The sequence below is a fragment of the Bos grunniens genome, chromosome 12 (assembly GCF_055505025.1).
Source record: "Bos grunniens cultivar Pamir isolate PY7600 chromosome 12, Bosgru_T2T1.0, whole genome shotgun sequence".
NCBI lineage: Eukaryota > Metazoa > Chordata > Mammalia > Artiodactyla > Bovidae > Bos > Bos grunniens.
Genome location: NC_141176.1, coordinates 27,294,799 through 27,316,315, shown reverse-complemented (window position 1 = coordinate 27,316,315; position 21,517 = coordinate 27,294,799). Strand labels below are relative to the sequence as shown.

Here is a 21,517-nt window from a genome sequence, read left to right as displayed (position 1 = left end):
ACCAGAGGTGTATTAATACATCTTTTGTTACTCAAGCATTATTGACCAGAAATGTACCAATACTGTTTTAGAGAGTGATACAAGTAATATCACTGTATGAAGTTGTTAGAGCTTAAAATTGATCAAGGTTCATTATACAGCTAATAATTGTCATTATTCTTTACATTGACATTGTCCTTATCATTTATCATTTACATTTTGCTCCATTATATTTTTGTTCCAAACTTGTGTATATTATAAACATAAAATTTTCAAAAAATTTTCAAACATCGCGGAATTTTCAATGAAGACTTTTTTTGGTGAACTTTATGTAGATTCTTTCTCTGTCTGAGCATCATATATACTAGTGTCTCAGAAAATGATAGTCCTTTAGAATATAGTTCTGACTCAGAAGATGTGAATATTAGGCTAACAAAAAGATAAAAGTGTTGGTTCTGACACGGAGAGTGAAAATGAAACTCTTGGTGCTGGGGAATGAGCTGTTCCTGCTACAGAAGACTGGATCGAAGACAGCATTTCATGAAAATCAAAAGACTTTACAGGTGGGTCAGGTGTAACTATTGAATATAATAACCTGGAAAGTCTTAGTGAAACAACAGGATTAATTTTTGGCTAGCCAAAATAAAAATTACTGGCCACAGGCATTCATTTCTGCAAAAATCCCCTGGTTAATAATGAGGTAGCAGTGTAAGGAATGACTTAAATAAGTATTAACTAAACTCTAACTAAACTCAGGACTTCTAGCTTGGAAACCAAGCAAGAGTTCTTTGGCAGTTTGGACTTTAACCATACGTCTCAGCTTTGAGGGTTGATTCTGATGGAGCCAATAGTACCCAGTCCTAAGTCAGTGACTGCAGAATTCGTTCCAGTGCCTGTAGTTTGTGGTATGGTGTGGTGTGTTGGTGTGGTATGTGTGTGTGTCTGAGAGGGAAGGAGAGCAGTGCTGCAATGTGCTTGGCTTGTCCCCAGGCCCTGCTTCTTGTGCCCCTGCTCTCTGCCCTCTTTCCACGCCCTTTTCATGCTGAGACCCAAGAGCAGGGTGGTAGCCTAGGGTTCAGCAGTCAAAATGGGAGAGAGTCAGGGCCCTCAACATGGCTTGAGGAAAGATAAGAGATATGGAGAGAACGAAACACAAGGACAGAATGTTTTCCTGTGTTTCCCTACATTTTGTAAAAACAATGACTACTGACTAAAAACAGAATTCCAACTGAGCTGTTTCAAATCCTAAAAGATGATGCTGTTAAAGTGCTGCACGCACTATGCCAGCAAATTTGGAAAACTCAGCAGTGGCCACAGGACTAGAAAGGTCTGTTTTCATTCTAATCCCAAAGAAGGGCAGTGCCAAAGGATGTTCAAACTACCATACAAATATGCTCATTTCACACACTAGTAAGGTTATGCTTAAAATCTCGCAAGTCTAAACTTCAACAGTACATAAACCAAGAACTTCCAGATGTACAAACTGGGTTTAGAAAAGGCAGAGGAACAAGAGATCAAATTTCCAACATTCGTTGGATCATGGAGAAGGCAAGGGAGTTCCAGAAAAACATCTACTTTGGTTTCATTGAGTACACTAAAACCTTTGATTATGTGAGTCACAATAGACAGTGGAAAATTCTTAGCAACAGGAGTACCAGACCACCTTCCTTGTCTCCTGAGAAACCTGAATGTGGGCCAAGAAGCAACAGTTAGAACCAGACATGGAACTGGTTCAAAATTGGGAAAGGAGTACATCAAAGCTGTATATTGTTACCTGGCTTATTTAACTTACATGCAGAGTACATCATGCAAAATGCAGGGCTGGATCAATCACAAGCTGGAATAAAGATTGCCAGGAGAAATATCAACAACCTCAGATATGCAGATGATACCACTCTAATGGCAGTGAAGAAGAACGAAAGAGCCTTTTGATGAGGGTAAAGGAGAAGAGTGAAAAGGCTGGGTTGAAACTTCGCGTTGAGAAAACTAAGATCATGGCATCCAGTCCCATCACCAAATGGCAAATAGAAGGGGGAAAAATGGAAACAGTTGCAGATTTTTGTTTTTTGGGCTCCAAAATCACTGCAGGTAGTGACTGCAGCCATGAAATTAAAAGATGCTTGCTCCTTGGAAGGAAAGCTATGGCAAACCTAAGCAGCATATTAAAAAGCAGAGACATCATTGGAAAGGACCCTGACGCTGGAAAAGATTGAGGGCAGGAGGAGAAAGGGAAGGCAGAGGATGAGGTAGCTAGATAGCATCACCGACTCAATGGGCATGAATTTGAGCAAACTCCGGGAGATGGTGGAGGACGAAGAGACTGGCAGTCCATGAAGTTGCAAAGAGTGGGCCTGGACTTAGCCACTGAGCAACAACAACTAATAAAAGTGCCCTAACAGCACACTTAGCACAATAAAACACACATCTCTGGCTCCAGTTTTCTTTCATTCGGCCTCTGTCAGCAAAATTGTTTTGGGTTGAAGGTGCACATGAGAAATATTCCAACTGAACGATTTGCCTGCCTTGAGCCCTCTCAGGACTCCCTGGCTATCCAAATGTATTTCTGATGTTTCCCAGGAGGCCAATGATTTACACAACACATCCTTCCCCAGACCCCAAAGCCAAACACTGACATATTCCAGCACTCATTTCACATTGCCTTCATCCAGGAAGTTTTCTTTGTGCACTGAACTCGAAGAATCTCTCCAAGTGCCCTCAGATAAATCTGGGCTCCTTAGTACTCTTGGTTTGAGATGTGTGCTATGGAACAGAAGTGTTTTGCTAATGCTTAGCACGACACAAAGCTGTTTCTGCAATTTCCCGTCATACATTCCTCCTGTCTTGAGCTCAGCATCTCTGTGCTGTGGGGAGAGGTACCCACAAGCACAGATGGAGCGGGAACCGAGGGAGATTTCTCTGGGGCTCAAAACTCATTCTGCCATATGCTCGCCTCTCTCCTTCCGAAATCTGTCAGCCACACCGGCCACTGGCTGGCAGAGTGACGAAGACAGAAAGGCTTTAATCACTGGGCGGGCTTCCATGTCTAGTGGTCTCAATAACTTCTTTCCCTGAAAAAGACAAGTGCCAATTAGTTATTTATTAGGGGGGAAAAAGTGTATTTCTCTCTACTGTAAATTAATTTTTCCAGGAATTCTGTGTGATCCCAGAAAAGCACCGTAAATTAGCCTGTTTTATGTAATAGAGAAATGACTTTAAAATCCCTGACAGATTAAGATATAGTTTTATTACCTGTCAGTCTTCCTTTCCTTGAATGTCTCAGTGAGCATAACATTCTTTATGCATCCCTGCACAACTCAAATTACAGGCTTGCTTATTTTTTATTTTAAACATAAATAAAATTTATTATCACCAGAGCAGTCATGAGTCTCAGCTTTTTATACTATCAGACCTGTAGAGTGTGAAAGAAATTTTATTCTTATGCCTCTGGTAGCTTTACAAAATGTTCAAGCCCATCTTCAGTTTTTGTTCCTTCTTTATTTCCTCCTATTTTTTCCCAGTTTGTGTTAAAATACAATAAAAAGGCCCAAATTATCTTAATTCAATATCCCTGTGTTTAATACTTGCTTCCAGATAAATTACAGTTTGATGAATTTTAAGGAATCAACTTTTAAGTTTCAAATGGCACCCCACTTCGGTCAAGTTAATGTTATTAAAATGGCAAATAAAAGACTTTTCCAGACAAAAAAGGCAGCTCATCCAAGAATCCCTTACTGGATGTCTTCCTTCAGCTCAGGGACCATGACATGAGTTCACTCCTACAATCACAGAAGCAACCATTTTGGCCAAGAGTAGTGACTCTGATATTGAGTAAAAATGGCCCAAGAAGTGTTTCATGGAATAGGCAGTGATTGTCCCCCACGTCTACTCTAAGAGATGAGAGGTATCCCAATGATGTTACTTCACACTGTCTGAAAAATGACCTGAAGCTTAGATATTGATGAAGAAGTCACTGGATGTTCTTTCTGCTCTTGGCTCTCTATTGGGTAGGTTACTTTGCAACTTGCAGGGACAAGATCAACTGTAGACTTTTGTCCACTAGAAATGCAAATAATCTCTGTCCAGTGGACCAGATAGCCCCCAAATTATGGCTGATCCCTCTCCAAGTCATTAATCAGGTTTCTATCTAACCCAGCACTAACCTTATCTTAACAGTTTCAGGTTCTCCACGGCTCTGTGGACTGGGCTTTATGTTATGCTGTTTCCCTCTTTAACAAATTAAATATAATATTTGACACATTTTTATTTTACATCTGTATGAGAGCCACAGTTTTACCTTTTTAAAACTTACACTTTAATAATTACTTTATCCCATCATGGATTCAATATCCATCAGTTTATTTTGGCATTCCCCCTAATCTATTTATATGCCTTTGTTTGATCTGTTCTCTAAATTCTTGTTTTATTTTTGTGTAAATTCTGTGCATCTTGTTTATCATTGTATTCAGTTCAGTTCAGTCGCTCAGTTGTGTCCGAACCTTTGCAACCCCATGAATAGTAGCACGCCAGGCCTCCCTATCCATCACCAACTCCTGGAGTTCACCCAAACTCATGTCCATCGAGTCAGTGATGCCATCCAGCCATCTCATCCTCTGTCATCCCCTTCTCCTCCTGCCCCCAATCCCTCCCAGAGTCTTTTCCAAAGAGTCAACTCTTCGCATGAGGTAGCCAAAGTACTGGAGTTTCAGCTTTAGCATTAGTCCTTTCAAAGAACACCCAGGACTGATCTCCTTCAGATAGGATGGACTGGTTGAATCTCCTTGCAGTCCAAGGGACTCTCAGGAGTCTTCTCCAATACCACAGTTCAAAAGCATCAATTTTTTGGCGCTCAGCTTTCTTCACAGTCCAACTCTCACATCCATACATGACCACTGGAAAAACCATAGCCTTGACTAGACAGACCTTTGTTGGCAAAGTAATGTCTCTGCTTGTATTACCTTCTTAAATTTAAAGAAATGCTTTAAAATTCTGCTTTGCTGATAGTGTTCTATTTAATTCATATCATATGCTATACCAGACTCAATCTTTAATGTCAGAAGAGTGCTAGATGTGTGTAGTTGGACACCATTAGGAACCACCTCTCCTTTTTCTAACTGCTTTTCTCTGGGCTTTTCTAAGCTTTGATATGTCTTTATGAAAGCTGGGTGAAGAGAACTTTTTGTTTCTGAATGTAGTCAAGAGCAAAATTATCAGAGAGGGAAAAAGTGGAAGAATTTTCATGCTGTACTAGATGCTTGACATACTTAACTTGACATAATCGTCAGGACACTCAGTAAATTATATGTACTATCACCATTCACAGTTGAAGTAATTGAGACTTAAGCCAGTACATCTGGGGAGTGGTAGACCCTAGATCCGATCCTAATTCTGTCCAAAGTCCATGTACTTTCTGTGATTCAATATTACTTAAATGAACTTGACATTCTCATTGCAATTAACACACTGTGGGTACAGTAAGATAAGGTGCCCCTGTGTGGGCTGACAACACACTGAAAGTGCTGTTCAGTTCAGTTCAGTTCATTCGCTCAGTCGTGTCCAATTCTGCCACCCTGTGGACTGCAGCACGCCAGGCCTCCCTGTCCATCACCAACTCCAGGAGTCTACTCAAACACATGTTGGTTGGTGATGCCATCCAATCATCTCATCCTCTGTTGTCCCCTTCTCTTCCCAACTCCAATCTTTTCCAGCATCAGGATCTTTTCAAATGAGTCAGCTCTTCGCATCAGGTGGCCAAAGTATTGGAGTTTCTGCTTCAGCATCCATCCTTCCAATGAATAATCAGGACTGATTTCCTTTAGGATGGACTGGTTGAATCTCCTTGCAGTCCAAGGGACTCTCAAGAGTCTTCTCCAACGCCACAGTTCAAAAGCATCAATTCTTCGGCGTTCAGCTTTCTTTCTAGTCCAACTCTCACTTCCATACATGACTACTGGAAAAACCATACAGCTTTGACTAAACGGACCTTTGTTGGCAAAGTAATGTCTCTGCTTTTTAATATGCTATCTAAGAATATGCTGACCTGGTGTCAAAATCACCAGGTCAGGTCAGGATTGTGTCTTCAGGATTACTAGTCTTGGGAAGCATCAAGCTCTGCTATTCTTTTTCTTGTTTTAGCCTTGATACCTTTTGATGTGTTTATAAGCCTTTAAGATCACATAATGGATGGGCCCAAGTATTCCTGCAATTCGAAGGACTCATACAGTGGTAAAAATTGGGCATTAGTAGATGCTGGTGAATTAAACCGGGCAGTCCCAACAAATAAGTTGGTCTGTACATGGGAGAAGTATCAAGAAAACAAAATGAGGTGTCCAGATTTATTAGATACAGTAAGATGGTTGGAAGAGCAATAAAAAAATAGCACCATTCATAATCATTATTCACATGTGCCTCTGGTTTGCGGATCTGATTGGATATCTTAATTTCCCTTTTGATTCTTTTTTATGGGAGGCAATCTTTATTTGCTGAAAGAGCCCCTGCAGACCCAAGTGGTGATGTATTAATTTGTTTCCTTCAGCATCACCCATGATAAGAGATGACTTTGCTTTTTCCTCTATTTTATGCAAATATAATTGCTAAATTATTGAATTAGCAAATAAAAGTAATTGGATTAAAGAATGTAAAGAACACACTGTTTATTGAATATACATCAATATCTGTGCTTTTAAAGAATTCGAGTGAAGTTCTAAAACCTAATGTCCTTTCAAATTCACATTTTTGCCTTTCCACTCAATTTTATTTGCTGGGTTTAAAAAAAGAAAAGACTTTCACACTAAGGACAATAAAGTAGAGATAATGTGCAAATTTTCTTCTTTCAGGGGATGTGAATGGATGAATATATGTTTCTAATTTTCAGAATAAATGTGTTTCTTTTCCAAGACTCTTAGTAGTTACAAACCTTGCAACTTTGCTTAGAGAAGATATTCAGGGCAAAAATATTTCTATGAGATTCATGGAAGAGAAAAATGATGAATCATCTCAATTCTAATGTGGAAATGATTTTTCTCTAGCTTTCCTTGTACTGTGAAGAGAGAGCTCTACACCTGCCACAAACTATATTTTATCTTGTGTTTAAGAGAATAGAAAAGATGCTGCTATTTATTCCTGAAAATAGGACTTTTGCATTCACATCCCTCTCCCTAACAGAAATTCATCCCAGCCTGAAATGAAGGTCACATCAAGAACCAAAGATATTTCAATTCTAAAGATGGATAATCACAACAGTTTTTTAAAATTTCAGTTATAAAAAAGTTTTGCATGAAATCACGCATTCAAATCTTGTACTGGAGAGCAAGCCTAATATTTGCCATCAGGGTTTGGGAAATACTGATATCTTGAGAGGATTAATGTCTTAAGATCTTGCTATCTTAAAATCTTCAGCTAATTAATAAAAAATGTAGTGATATTAAATTACTTGACACTAACAGCAAATAAGACTCCCTGTGGAAAATACAGGGAATTATTTGATCTAGATTCTGACAACTGGGTGAAAAAGCTGAAGTGTGTAACTGGAACAGAGCCCACATGGAGAGGTTGACCATAAAGTCCTCATTTTATGTAGCCCAGTTCATCCAGGTTGCCAGAACAACCAAATCTGGGCAGACTGAATTTAATTAGTATTTGAAGACATTTATTAAACATCCATTTCATCCAAGAGATACAGTGGTTCCCCCTTATCCATAGGGTATACGTTTCAAGATTCCCAGGGAATGCCTGAAGCTGTGGATAGTACTGACTCCTGTATATATTAAGAGTATGTTTGTTCCTGTACATACTTATCTGTGTTAAAGTGAAGTTTCTAAATTAGGCACAGTAAGGGAACATCCAAATTGCCAGCATCACTACTCTCGCTCTTGGGGGTCATTATGAAGCAAAATAAGGGACTTGAACATAAGCACTGTGATGCTGGGACAGTGGCTCTGATAAGCAAGATGGCTACTAAGTGACCGATGGGTAGGATGCGCCAGGTGAAGGGATGTTCCATGTCCAGGTGGATGGAGTGGGCTGGTGGGCATGTCATCATGCTCCTCTGAATGGTGCTCATATGAATTGTCTATCTCTGGAATTTTCCATTTAATATATCTGGACCGAAGTTGACTGCAGATAAGAAGGGACTATATTATACTTCTCATTGCATGAAGATCATTAGTCAGCTTCTTTGCTGTTACCCACGAGGACTGACAAGTCTGCTACCTGCTGACCTTTATCTCTGAATCTCTCACTTGCTCTGTTGTAATCACATAACCTCTGTCCTTGAATATACCAAGTTTTTTTTTTCCCCCCACTTAAGAATATTCATATATAGCTTTTATTATGTTGAGGTATGTTCCTTCTATTCCTGCTTTCTGGAGAGTTTTTATCATAAATGGGTGTTGAATTTTGTCAAAGGCTTTCTCTGCATCTATTGAGATAATCATTTGGTTTTTGTTTTTCAATTTGTTAATATGGTGTATTACATTGATTGATTTGTGGATATTGAAGAATCCTTGCATCCCTGGGATAAAGCCCACTTGGTCATGGTGTATGATCTTTTTAATGTGTTGTTGGATTCTGATTGCTAGAATTTTGTTTAGGATTTTTGCATCTATGTTCATCAGTGATATTGGCCTGTAGTTTTCTTTTTTTGTGGGATCTTTGTCAGGTTTTGGTATTAGGGTGATGGTGGCCTCATAGAATGAGTTTGGAAGTTTACCTTCCTCTGCAATTGAAAGCATTTCCTCTAAAGTCAGGAACAAGACAAGGGTGCCCACTTTCACCATTACTATTCAACATAGTTTTGGAAGTTTTGGCCACAGCAATCAGAGCAGAAAAAGAAATAAAAGGAATCCAAATTGGAAAAGAAGAAGTAAAACTCTCACTATTTGCAGATGACATGATCCTCTACATAGAAAACCCTAAAGACTCCACCAGAAAATTACTAGAACTAATCAATGATTATAGTAAAGTTGCAGGATATAAAATCAACACACAGAAATCCCTTGCATTTCTATACACTAATAATGAGAAAACAGAAAGAGAAATTAAGGAAACAATTCCATTCACCATTGCAACAAAAAGAACAAAATACTTAGGAATATATCTACCTAAAGAAACTAAAGACCTATATATAGAAAACTATAAAACACTGGTGAAAGAAATCAAAGAGGACACTAATAGATGGAGAAATATACCATGTTCATGGATTGGAAGAATCAATATAGTGAAAATGAGTATACTACCCAAAGCAATTTATAGATTCAATGCAATCCCTATCAAGCTACCAACAGTATTCTTCACAGAGCTAGAACAAATAATTTCACAATTTGTATGGAAATACAAAAAACCTTGAATAGCCAAAGCGATCTTGAGAAAGAAAAATGGAACTGGAGGAATCAACCTACCTGACTTCAGGCTCTACTACAAAGCCACAGCTATCAAGACAGTATGGTACTGGCACAAAGACAGAAATATAGATCAATGGAACAAAATAGAAAGCCCAGAGATAAATCCACGCACATATGGACACCTTATCTTTGACAAAGGAGGCAAGAATATACAATGGATTAAAGACAATCTCTTTAACAAGTGGTGCTGGGAAATCTGGTCAACCACTTGTAAAAGAATGAAACTAGACCACTTTCTAACACCATACACAAAAATAAACTCAAAATGGATTAAAGATCTCAACGTAAGACCAGAAACTATAAAACTCCTAGAGGAGAACATAGGCAAAACACTCTCTGACATACATCACAGCAGGATCCTCTATGACCCACCTCCCAGAATATTGGAAATAAAAGCAAAAATAAACAAATGGGATCTAATTAACCTTAAAAGCTTCTGCACATCAAAGGAAACTATTAGCAAGGTGAAAAGACAGCCTTCAGAATGGGAGAAAATAATAGCAAATGAAGCAACCGACAAACAACTAATCTCAAAAATATACAAGCAACTCCTACAGCTCAACTCTAGAAAAATAAATGACCCAATCAAAAAATGGGCCAAAGATCTAAATAGACATTTCTCCAAAGAAGACATACAGATGGCTAACAAACACATGAAAAGATGCTCAACATCACTCATTATCAGAGAAATGCAAATCAAAACCACTATGAGATACCATTTCACACCAGTCAGAATGGCTGCGATCCAAAAGTCTACAAATAATAAATGCTGGAGAGGGTGTGGAGAAAAGGGAACCCTCTTACACTGTTGGTGGGAATGCAAACTAGTACAGCCACTATGGAGAACAGTGTGGAGATTCCTTAAAAAACTGGAAATAGAACTGCCTTATGATCCAGCAATCCCACTGCTGGGCATACACACTGAGGAAACCAGAAGGGAAAGAGACACGTGCACCCCAATGTTCATCGCAGCACTGTTTATAATAGCCAGGACATGGAAACAACCTAGATGTCCATCAGCAGATGAATGGATAAGAAAGCTGTGGTACATATACACAATGGAGTATTACTCAGCCATTAAAAAGAATACATTTGAATCAGTTCTAATGAGGTGGATGAAACTGGAGCCTATTATACAGAGTGAAGTAAGCCAGAAGGACAAACACCAATACAGTATACTAACGCATATATATGAAATTTAGAAAGATGGTAACGATAACCCTGTATACGAGACAGCAAAAGAGACACTGATGTATAGAACAGGCTTATGGACTCTGTGGGAGAGGGAGAGGGTGGGAAGATTTGGGAGAATGGCATTGAAACATGTGAAATGTCATGTATGAAACGAGATGCCTAGTCCAGGTTCAATGCACGATGCTGGATGCTTGGGGCTGGTGCACTGGGACGACCCAGAGGGATGGTATGGGGAGGGAGGAGGGAAGAGGGTTCAGGATGGGGAACACATGTATAATTTTTTTAAATTAAAATTGAAAAAAAAAAAAGAAATACAATTGAGAGCAGCAGTATTGCAAGTAAGAATATTAAATATATCTTGTCAAATAAGATAAAAAAAAAAAGAGAGAGAAGAATATTATTGTCCATCAAGGAATTGTTTTCTCCTAAAAAGTTCTTTCCTTGGGAGAAAATGAGATGGTCAGATTCCCAAAGCCAAATTTGGAGACAAGTAAAAAAAAAAAAAAAAAAAGAATATTCATAACTGCTCCTTCTTTGCCTGGAGCCCTCTTCCCAGTCCATGGGGCTGACATATTCTTATCATTTCAGATCAGATCAGTCGCTCAGTCGTGTCCGACTCTTTGCGACCCCATGAATCACAGCACGCCAGGCCTCCCTGTCCATCACCAACTCCCAGAGTTCACTGAGACTCATGTCCATCGAGTCAGTGATGCCATCCAGCCATCTCATCCTCTGTCGTCTCCTTCTCCTCCTGCCCCCAATCCCTCCCAGCATCAGTCTTTTCCAATGAGTCAACTCTTCGCATGAGGTGGCCAAAGTACTGGAGTTTCAGCTTTAGCATCATTCCTTCCAAAGAAATCCCAGGGCTGATCTCCTTCAGAATGGACTGGTTGGATCTCCTTGCATCCAAGGGACTCTCAAGAGTCTTCTCCAACACCACAGTTCAAAAGCATCAATTCTTCGGCGCTCGGCCTTCTTCACAGTCCAACTCTCACACCATACATGACCACAGGAAAAACCATAGCCTTGACTAGACAGACCTTTGTTGGCAAAGTAATGTCTCTGCTTTTGAATATGCTATATAGGTTGGTCATAGGTTGAGCTTAAAACATCTCTCCGGAGAGCCGTTCCTTGGCCAATGAAATTGGACTCCCCACCCCGTCTATAGTCATCCTTCATTCCTTTCCTCTATTTAATTTTATTCTTATGAGTTGGCAGTATTCAAATTAGTCTAGTTTACTTATTATGTATAGTTTGTTTCCAGACTAAGATGAAATTTCCAGAAAAAGGGGATCTTATGTATCTTATTCACTAGGCATCCAGGACTATGCCTCACTCAGGGTGTGCTCACAAATAAACCTGGAAAGATACAGCTCAGAGCTTATAAATTTAGAACAAGAGAGACAAACAGACATTTATCCTAAAAAGGAGAAAGTTGACAGTTTTGCAGGAGAATAGAATTGCCAGTGGGGATTCCTGTGAGGAAATAATCATTTCCAATTGCAGAATCAGGTATCTTCACCAAAAGAGTAGGATTTCAAATGTGCCGTGAAATGGATATATTTGAACATACAGATAGAAGGGAAGGATGATCTAAGTCTTTTCAGATAAGCTACAGTATGAAGTAAGCCAAGATTGGAGAACAAGAGTGAGCTTATTCAGGGACAGGAAGATACTCGAGTTGTAAATGAGTAAGTGACTTCAGACGGAAACAGAAACGTCTTACATCTTGGCTCCCGAGTCCCACAGGTGGATTACTATTATAAACTCAACTGTGTCTCTTCCCCCAAATTCATATGTTGAAGCCCCTTGACCCTAGTACCTCAGAATGTGACTGCATTTGGAGACAAAGCCTTTAAAGAGGAAGTGCAGTCCAAGTGGAATTCTTGGAGTAGATTCTAACCTGTATGTTTGGTGTCCTGATAAGAAGAGGAGATTGGAACACAGACATGCACAGAGCCGAAGAAAGACCTTGTGAGGACTCAGCAAGAACACGCCATCTGTGAGCCAAGGAAAGAGGCCCCAAGAGAAGCCCAACCTGCCGATACCTTGATCTGAGACTTCCAGCCAGTAGAACTGTGAGAGAATAACGTCTTATTGAAGTCTCCCAGTTGGTGGTATTTTATTAGGGCAGCCCCAGTAAACTAAAACTGTCACCTTGAGAATTTTAACCTCTCTCTGTTCTGTTACCTGCAAAATATTCATAACACTGCAGAGATAGTGAAAGAATCAAATGAGATAAGAATCATTAAAGTTCTTTTAAAACTAGAATACATTTAGAGCCAGAAGATAGCCAGAAAATAATCACAGTAGCTGCTGTTAGTTTCTCTTGCTTTTCCCCCCTTGACTTCAATAGTCACAAGAACTATGGGGTTAGTCTAGTTTAAGACATTTGTAGCAGAGTTGACAAGCCCAAGGCTTTCCCTGGAAGGAGATGTATTACACAGAGAAAGGCTGGAGGAAACAGAAGAAAAAACAGCTCTTTGGTCTGTGCTTTGTTTCTGCTCTAACTTCTTCCACAACCACAGAGCCGGGTTTACACTGACCAGAGACCAACAGTGTGCCTTCTGACTGACCCTCTCACCAGGCTTGCACTTGAGTTTTTAATGTTTATTTTTAATTGGAGTCTAGTTGATTAACAAAGTTGTGTTCATTTGAGGTATACAGCAAAGTGATTCAATTATACATACATGTTTCTATTCTTTTTCAAATTCTTTTCCCATTTAGCTTATTACAGAATATTGAGCAGAGTTCTCTGTGCTACACAGTAGGTCCTTGTTGATTATCTGTTTTAAATATAACAGTATGTACGTGTCAGTCCCAACTGCCAGTCTATCTCTCCCCCAACCCCAAACTCCCGCCCTGGTCACCATAAGTTTGTTCTCAAAGTCAGTGAGTCTGTTTCTGAGCTTCTTAAGGACTGTCTATTCAAACTTCCAGCATCTGTGCCTGGCTCAGGGCTGACCCTCAATCAGTCAGTTAGCGAATGTCACTGAAGTGTTTGCATTGCCTTTTCTTACCATTTATTATCACAAGAGATAGTGTAAAAAGTGGAAATTGGAGTCAAACTCAGACCTGAGTTTGAGTTTAGGATTCAGACCTATCCAACCTTGTGACCGTGTGTATTTGCAGGTCCTGTTGGAGACCTGGTTTTCTCCTTTTGGCAATGTGAGATAGCAATGGCCACCTCATCATTGGTTTTAAAGATTAATATCAGCAATACATGTAAAGTATGCAGTACAGCCCTAGCACTTAGCTGATGTTGAATGTTGTATTTATTATTGTTGTTCTGTATTTATTATTGTTGTCTACTCTCTTTGTACCGGTGTGATCTGCTACACCAGCTCTGCAAGGCAGGGTCCTTGTTGTTCCATTTTATCTGTACTGTACACTGTGAAACCAGCACTCATCATTGATTAGTTGATCTTTTTATCGAGCAGACTAGTAATGAGGACTGCTGAGAGCTCATTTCTCCTTGTAAATAAATCCATAGGTAATCGGGAGCTCAGAGCCTATTTGGTAAGAAAGCTTTCCTTGATCAAAGACACTTATCAGATTTGCAATGCCAACCAACGCTCCTGCTTTTCTTTATGGTTCTTTGATTCTTTATATATAATTTGCATAAACTAAACCAGACAGCCAGATCACAGTGAATTTTGCTTAATTGCAGGCAGGCTTTTCACTTCTACGTTTTAGTCTGTTGAGACAATCCAGAAGCTACCCTGGGGTACCTATTTGCTTATTCCTCTAATTAAGCAAAGCTGGCTATAGCCTAGAATGCCAGCCTCAAACGGGGATTCTGTTTCTGCAGCGGTGACCTCTGTGCAACCCCGCAGCACATTACGGCATTCGAACTGTGGGCGGAAACCGCTGCTGCATCGTGCGTGCTCCAGGCTGTGTTTCTGGACGGTCACGTCGCCCGGGAAGTCAGGCTAATTTATCATCCCTGCCAGGCGCTTGCAGGGCCGCCTGAACAGAAAAATATCAGGAAGCAGGGAGTGATGAAGCCACAGAAGAATCAGGAGGAAGGGACGGAAAGGAGGCGTGGGGGAGGAAGTGCGGAAACAGGAGCGTCTGAATGCCCAGAAGGACAGGCCCTGAGTCATATTTCTGTTTCTGATGAGACGGCATCGCGGTGACAAATCTGGGCCTCCTGGATCCCCATGTATCCTAGAATCTATTTTAACACACAGAGTGTTGCAGTTACGGCCCGCATTTATTCACTCCTCCCCGCATCCTCGCCCTTAGAATCCCTCCCACACTCAGGGGATGGTAGTAAATGGGACATAAGCAGAAACTTGGAAAGCGTTTGTGCTTTGGGGTGTGTCCTCTTATTGCTCTTGGAACCCTGAGACTGTCGTGTGAAAAGACCTGGAATGAACTCCACATGGAGGCAGACCCCTGTCAACCCAGCTGTCCCATCCAAGGCCTTGTAAACTAACGGGCCTCAACTGGCCCAACAGACAGGTCAGTGAGTCCAGTTAAGAAGAGACAAGCCTGCCTCCAGACCAGAAAAGCCCAGCTGAGCTCAGTCCAGAGTACCAGCCTGCAGAAAGTTTGTTACATAGCAAAAGATAACTGATCAATGCTCTGATGCTTGACTTATCTGTCCAAGTCAGGAATCATCTTAGTTCAGTGATTCATGAGGGTTTTTAAGACTCCAGTTGAAAAATTCCATTCTAAAATAAGAAAGCAGTTAAAAAAAAAAAAAATAGGGCAACCGAGTATATTATCATCATTTGATAAGGGCATTTTCCAGAATAGTCTCTCCTTGTGACTTTCAGAGACATCCGTGAGGTGAGATGGGTATGGGGGAAAGACTTAAAATAACAGTGCTAAAAGGAAGTGGCATTGCTGAAGCACAGCGGCATTTTGAAACCAGAGAATCTTGAAATTCCGCAGCTAAGTGGATCACAAATGTGATGCCATGGACACTTGCACCATCGCAGGATAATCCACCCTGACTCTCTTGCCTCCCGAATATAATGTTTAAAGGAACTCCATTTCAAATTCCTGGCTCCTTTCTCATGCTCCCCGTGTTTTGAGTTGAGGTGGTGAGTGCGGATAAAAGCAAGAAAAACAGATTATTTCTTATTTGCACTTTAGGGTTTGTTCATTCAACTCATTCATTTGCTCAGCAAATACCTTATGAACCTCTGGTTTCTGCTAGGCTCTGTGCTGCTTTGGAAAGCCTGCTGATAACTTCACTGGATGGGCCGAGAAAACAGCTATCAGAAAACTGGTTCACAGCTGCTAGCAAACAACCTGCCAGCCACTTCAACTTCATAAATAATTAAAATAAGGGCATTTTGCATATTTTCTGATAGTCCTTCCTAGGGAGGACTGCCCTAGGGAGCAGGTGATCCTGGATAAGGGACCTGGCCAGGGTCTTTTCCTCTGCTAATGTATTGATATTCACATGAAATAATGATACATGAGTAAGCATTTAGACAGAACGCACCCTGTGGCTCTGCATTGTTAGGACACTTTACCCCTCCTAAGTGATCACCGAGGTACCTTCAATCAGTGAAGCCCTATGAGAGGACACACCAGGCGGTACTAGAGAGAGGAGACCCATCTGGTATCACAGGGTCGCCCATGAAGTGACCTTGGAGGAAGATGAGAGATGCTGTGACTGCTGGTCCCCAGGAGGCTGCCCCAAGTGTGTCTTAAGATGTCTAAACAAATATTCCATTATCTTCTAGGGCAGACTGACCCTGAAGCCTGATTCAAAACAGCCACATTTTTATGGCTCACAAAGCGTCATCTGAGAATTACCAGTGCTGTTTCTTTTCCCCCATAACGTGACGTTAGAGCCTTTGGTATGCATCTCTAGAAATGAGAAGACATTGATACTTGTTATTTGTTGGGAAGGGAGGAGACTCATTTTTTAATGTATTTTAGAATTTATATGTGTTATTACATATTTTCATCCATATGTATCAAAGAGTTCCTATGAAAATAATAAGGGAATCACGTAGGGCCAGGAGACATATCCTTCTCCTTCTTACTTGAGAACAAGGGCACAAGAAAATCTCCCTCCTCCTGTTCATTTTATGTGTCAAACTTGACTGGGCCACAAGGTGGCCAGACGTTAGTCAGACGTTACTTTGGTGTGTCTGTGAGAATGTTTCTGGAGAAGATGACCATGTCATCTATAGACTGAGTTGAGCAGATTGTCCTCCCTAATGTGGGCAGCTCTCGTATCCACTGAAGACAAAATGGCCCAGTAAAAGGGACTCCCCCATGTGACTGCTGAGCTGGGACATTGGCCTTTTCCTGCCTTTGGACTTGAACTGAAACTTGGGCTCTTCCTGGGTCTCGAGCTGTCATACTAGAACTATGAGAACCATGCGGTCGGCTCTCCTGGGTCTTGCTGACTTGCTGACTGCAGATCTTAGACTTCTCAGCCTCCATATCTTCACGTGAGCCCACCATACTCAGTTGCTTAGTCATGTCTGATCATTGCAGCCCCAAGGACCCTAGCCTGCCAGGCTCCTCTCTGTCCATGGGATTTTCCTGGCAAGAATACTGGAGTGAATTGCCATTTCCTTCTCCAGGGGATCCTCCCGACTTAGGGACTGAACCTTGGTCTCCCTCATCTCCTGCATTTTGGGTGGATTCTTTACCACTGAGCCACTGGGGAAGCCCATGTGAGCCATGCTTTTATAATAAATCCATATACATTTTCACATATATAGGATATGCTATATATGTACTTAATGTGTGCGTCGCATATAATACATAATTTACATACATATGTGTACTTATGCATACACACACCACATCTTGTTGGTTCTGTTTCTCTGAAGAACCCTGGCTAACATACTCCCTTTCCTCAGAGGAACCTGACTTCTGAGCTCCCTCACTTCCTCCTTGTCTCCTGCAGGTGTTCTGTCGCTCACACTTCTTTCTGCCCACTCCCTTGCACCTTTGCCTTGCAGCCCATCCCGCCCTCATATGAGGGCACTCGTGACCACACACCCAGGCCTGCTCTCTGCTTCCTCTGAGATCACAGCCTCCCCAGGAGGGGAGGTCGCACAGTCCAGGAGTGACTTGAAGGCTACAATAGAATTGAAGCTAACCCCCAGGGAACAGGGGCAGAGCCCAGAGTGAGCGGTTCTGGTACGTGGGCAATGATGTGTCCATGCCCCAGCAAAGGGAAACCAAAGGACCTCTCTGAACCATTTGCTTATTTCTCTAGCAAAACCCTTTCTTCCAATTATTACAAGGGTGTATGGCATTGTATTTTAGCCACATCAGATTCTGAATAGGTAGAATTAAGATTGATGAAGTTTTGATGAAACATATGAGCTGTATATTAGAGGACAGTGCCACAGGATTGGCTGAACTTCAATTTATGTTACCATGAATATAAGTACTGGTATATATTGCATCGTGAAATATATATACTTACCAGTTTACATGTTTATTATGGATTTTCAAGCTAAAAATTTCCCCTAGAATAGGGATTATCATTCCTACCATATTCCCTTTTGCTGCTAAGTCGCTTCATTGGTGTCTGACTCTGTGCGACCCCAGAGATGGCAGCCCACCAGGCTCCGCTGTCCCTGGGATTCTCCAGGCAAGAACACTGGAGTGGGTTGCCATTTCCTTCTCCAATGCATTAAAGTGAAAAGTGAAAGTGAAGTCGCTCAGTCATGTCTGACTCTTAGCGACCCCATGGACTGCAGCCAACCAGGCTCCTCCATCCATGGGATTTTCCAGGCAAGAGTACTGGAGTGTGGTGCCATTGCCTTCTCCGATATTCCCTTTTTGGGATGTCAAACACCACAGGGGTGACTTGACAATAACTATTCTTCATCATATCAGTGGCATCATTATCAATATCATATTCAGAATAACCAAGTGGTATAAGCTCAGAAGTCATACTTCCTGGGTTTGAATCCTGGCTTTGTTTTGAGGCCATGTAACAATAGACAATGACTATACTCAATCTGAGTTTTCACATGGACAAAATATGGATGCAAATAATATTGTACCTAGGCTATTGTAAGGAATAAGCAACATAAAACACAAATGGATTAGCAGAATGTCTGATATGTGATAAATAATCAATAAATATTAGCTGCTATTTTTATCATTACTGAAATTTATATTTACATAATGCTTTACAATATAATCCATTCACATTTAATAATTGTTGATATAATTGGTATATTTGATTTCTCTCTTTTTTGACATGTTCTTTGTTCTTTGATTTCCTCTTTTTTGCTTTTTGGGTCTATCAAATATTTTTAGAATTCCGTTTTGTCTCTTCTATGGAATTTCCAGATAAAACCCTTTGTGTTTATTTTTTACCACTTCTTTTAGAGACTACAATACTCCAACTTTTTACATTCAAATATTAAACTATTTCATAAACACTGTAAAATCTTACAGCAGTTTAATTCTGTTTTCTCCCTGCTCTTATGCTTTTCTTGTTTCATAATTAACTTCTATACATACTATAAAACAAAGGATACTTTATTAATTTTGCTTTAAAGTTAAAAAAACCTCTTAAAATATGTACCTATGTATATATTAGTATGACATGTATATAAAGTTTTAAAAATATTTCAATAACTTTTATAAACAATTTAAAAGTAAATTTTCATGATCTTTCTCATATTTGCCCTTTTTGGTTCTCTGCATTTCTTAATATAGATTTGGACATTCTTTTGGTGTCATTTTCCCTTTCTGTGAAAAAGTTTCTTAGATCTTTCTTTAGGGCAGTTTTTCTGGCAAAGGGTATTTTGGTTGTTTATATAAAGAAAATTATAGTTTTGGACTTTGTTATTGTTTTGGCTGCGTTGGGTCTTAGTTGCAGCATGTGGGATCTTTGTTGCATCATGCAGGATTTTTCGTTGCAGCACTAGGGCTCTCTAGTCGTGACATGCAAACTTAGTTGCTCTGTGGTACATTAGGATTTTAGTTCCCGGTCAGGGATCGAACCCATGTCCCCAACATTGAAAGGTGTATTCTTAACCACTGGACGACCAGGGAAGTCCCTGACATTATGTTTGCTGTGCTGTTGCTAAGTCACTTCAGTCATGTCCAACTCTTTATGACCCCATGGACTGTAGCCTGCCAGCTCCTCTGTCCATGGGATTCTCTAGGCAAGAACACTGGAGTGGGTTGCCATGCCGGTCTCCAGGGGATCTTCCCAAACCAGGGATCAAACCTGAGTCTCCTGTGGATCGTGCATTGAAGGCAGACTCTTTACTGCTGAGTCACCGGAGAAGCTAAAATTATGTTTATTTTCATTTAATTTTTAAATATAATTGCATTGATATAAAATTCTAGGTTGACACTTTTCCCCCAGCATTTTAGAGATGTTCCATTATCTTCAGACCTCCATTGTTTCTGAGAAATCAGTTCTGAATCTTATTTTTGTTCCTCTGAAGGTGGTAGATCTTATCCTGACTGCTCTTAAGATATGTTCTTTATCTTTGATTTTCAGCATTTTAACTATGATATTCCAGTGTGTGGTGATTTTCTTTTCTTTCTTTTTTTAACTCAAGATTCACTGAACTTCTAGGGTCTGTGGGTTATGTCTTTTATCAATTTGGGAAAATTCTTGGCCATTATCTGTTCAAAATTGCTTCACCCTATTTTCTCTCTCATCTGCTTCTGGGACACACATTACTTTTGTGATAGATCATTTGCTATTATCCCATATATCTCAGATGCTGTGCTCTTTCTTCTTATTCTTTTCACTCTGTGTCCTTCAGTTTGGATAATTTCCATTCTTCAAGTTACTAAAACTTACTTTCGTTTGACCAGTGTGTTATGAAGTCCATTCAATGAAGTCTACATTTATGAAATATTTTCTATCTAGAATTTTCATTAACTTTTTTTAAACTACTTCCTCTCTGCTAAAATTCCCATTTCAGCATGTTCATTTTATCCACTACATCTTTGAACATTATTATTATAGTTATTTTAAAGTCCTTTCTGATCATTACAATCAGCCATCTTGAGTCTATTAAAACTATTTAACTATTTACTCTTCTGACCATGATTCTCACTTTCTTGCTCCTATTTGTATAATATTTTTTATTGAATATATAACATTGTATATAAAATAGAAGTTGTAAAATAACATTTACCCTAGAAAAAGAGCATAAAAAGAGTTGCCAAGCTACTAGTATGTGTGAAGAAGGGTTAGTGTAAGGTCAATTTAATCAGCAGTTAGGCTGGGTCTGCTGAAGGTTTAGTTGAATGCAGCTGACTACGTTTTCCAATGTTTCGAAGGGAGAATCAGTGGTTCCACTTCAGAAAGGCTTGGGATCTGAGCACTGGCAGGATTCAGTGGTCATGTTTTGCTTTCCAGCCCAACTGTCAAGTTTTTGGGTTGCTGGTAACTCTTTTTTCTCTCTCCGGCTTTCTGCACCTTTTGAGACCTCTCCTTGCCTGGCTTGCTATCCTGCTCTTGCTTCTGGAAGGTCACTGGAGTGTGCTTAGTGCAGACCTGGAATGCCTGAGGGCTTGCCCACCCCTGCCCTGCCCTGTGCCTTTGGCGCATACTCCCAGTCTCCCAGTTGGCTGTGTGTTAAAACCTCACTTGTGGCTAGAACTCTTTGGAATTTTAATCTTGATGCCAGCCGCCACGCAGTCATTAAAAGTTTGACAAAGTTCCACCTGGCTTCCCTGCATCTCCTTCTATGAGGAATCTTTTCTCATCTTGCTGCCAACAAGGAAAGCAGCTACAAGTCTCTTCTTCTTTAGGAAGAGTTTGTCACCTCCTGGAATGTAGTTCATTTAGGTTTTCTTCTTTATTCTTTTTCACATTCAGCCATCTGGTGATTTTTAAAAAGCCCTGATTTTGTAAATTAACTGGCTTGTTCTAGCTGTTAGCCTAATATTTTTTTATACTCACAATCTCCTGGTAAATATATGAGACTATTTCTCATATAAAACACAAAGGCTTGCAATACATTTTT

General features: G+C 40.3%; 1 protein-coding gene across 3 annotated transcripts in view; it reads right to left on the bottom strand.

Moving 5' to 3' along the window:
• Positions 1-2,405: 2,405 nt before the first annotated feature.
• Positions 2,406-21,517, bottom strand: part of LOC147361561 (uncharacterized) — a 631,042-nt gene continuing 611,930 nt past the window's right edge. For all 3 annotated transcript variants that reach the window (XR_015138077.1, XR_015138097.1, XR_015138107.1), the window contains one exon: positions 2,406-3,047. The gene's annotated coding sequence lies outside the window, so the exon portion shown is untranslated. The remainder of the gene's footprint in view (positions 3,048-21,517) is intronic.